Raw genomic sequence first — 1,825 nt, forward strand, 5'->3', positions numbered from 1 at the left:
TATGGAGAATTTTTTTTTTAAAAAGGAACAAGAAATAAAGAAATAAAAAAAGATTGAAGAAAAAAATGAAAAGAAATGAGCTAGAATCAAATATGGAATCACATTATGCTGGAAAAAAAAATACCGTGATTTGCGAAAAAATCAAAGAACAAAAAAGGAGAAAAAAAAGGAAGAAAAGAAAGAAAAGAAGATTTTACCTACCAAAGCTACTGTAACGACCCGCTAGGTTGTTTTAGGCTTTTTACCTCTTTTTCCCTAAATTACCCTTCCTGTAGTTTCATTTCGGTGTTTATGACTTGTAGGGATAGGTGGCGCGGTTTCTGAGGGAATCGGGTGGGTTTTGATTGGTTTTGACGATTTTAGAGGTTTCTAAGTTGAAGAAATGAAAACGGTTGACCAAAGTCAACATGGGGGATATTTTTTCATTTTCGAAGTTCCGTCGATTCCACTAGGTTCAGAACGTCATTTATAACTTAGTTGAGTCCTTGTTTCAGGTCCTGAGGGGTTCGGGTGTCATTTGGGTCATTGATTGGAATTATGGGCTTTTGAATGTTTTGGAGTTGACCTGGGTCAACACCAGTTTAATGTTACACCTCGTAGTTTTGGACGTTGAGGTCCGTTAGGTGCTAGTTGTTCAACTGCGGACATTGGAGTTACCCTTTAGGATATATGAGATTATATGTGCTCATCTCGTGGTTATGATGGTTTATGCTCATGCTATAGGTTATGGAAGGATGGGAGAGCAAGTGAATCAAAGAGATTAAGGCTATGGCTTTGGAGAAAGAATATCTTTTAGTATATGAAGAGTTTTGAGGTGAAGTAAAAACCTAAAATGAAGTTCAGGAAGTCTAGTTTCCAACGCAATAAACCATGCATCGATTGGACATTGGAATCAAACGTTATGAGCATTTTAAGATGGGATGTCAGAGCAGGGGATTAACCCTGCGCGAACGCGCCAGAAGGTGGCACGAACGCGTAGAGGAGAGAGCCCAGCAACTCAGCGCGAACGCGCCATAAGGCAGCTCAATCGCGCTGAGCAAATTTTGAGTCGGTCAAGGCAGACTCCAGAACGTTATATAAAGGGGGTTACCCCCTTATTTCTTCATCCAACACCCCAAAACTTCCCCAAATTCTCTGAAATATCTCCCCAACTTCCACCCCTTAAATTCTAACGCGAATTAAGTATAATCTTCGAATTTGGGTTTAGACAGCGTATAGTTGCGATTATAATATCGTATTGTGGTAAATCTTGGCTTGAAATCAAGGGGATATCGAAGATATTGCGGTTCTAGCGAGAGTAAAGTACGAATCTTTCCTTATTGTTATTGATTTAAGTTTATTTACGAAGATAGAGGTATTAAATCATTGTATGATGGATTAATTGGTTGGGAAATTGGACAAACATCGTGTGGGCTGTTTTATGGAGTATTTTGGTATTGAGGATGATGTTATTGGTCTTGTTATTGTTGTTGTTGTTGTTGTTGTTGTGTTGGTTGTTGAAATTATGATTTCGGGCTAGGGATATAAACAGGAGAGATGTTGCCCGAATTTTGGCAGATTCTAAAGGAGTTTGATGTAAAGACTTGAGATAGGAATATGGAGATAAGCCTAACGATAGTATAATTTCTCTTGAATGTAGATTTACGAGCTTGGGAGAACAAGCGTTAAGTAGATAAAGTTAAGGCGACCGAAAAGGTATGTTAAGGTTGTCCTTTCTTTCATTTTTGGCATGATCCTATGATATGAACGAACAAGCGAGTAAATGAGCTTCCATATTACTCTACTCTTAGAAGCACTAGGAGTACTTCAGTCTTTGACGATCCTG

The sequence above is a fragment of the Lycium ferocissimum genome, chromosome 5, assembly GCF_029784015.1.
Source record: "Lycium ferocissimum isolate CSIRO_LF1 chromosome 5, AGI_CSIRO_Lferr_CH_V1, whole genome shotgun sequence".
Taxonomy (NCBI): domain Eukaryota; kingdom Viridiplantae; phylum Streptophyta; class Magnoliopsida; order Solanales; family Solanaceae; genus Lycium; species Lycium ferocissimum.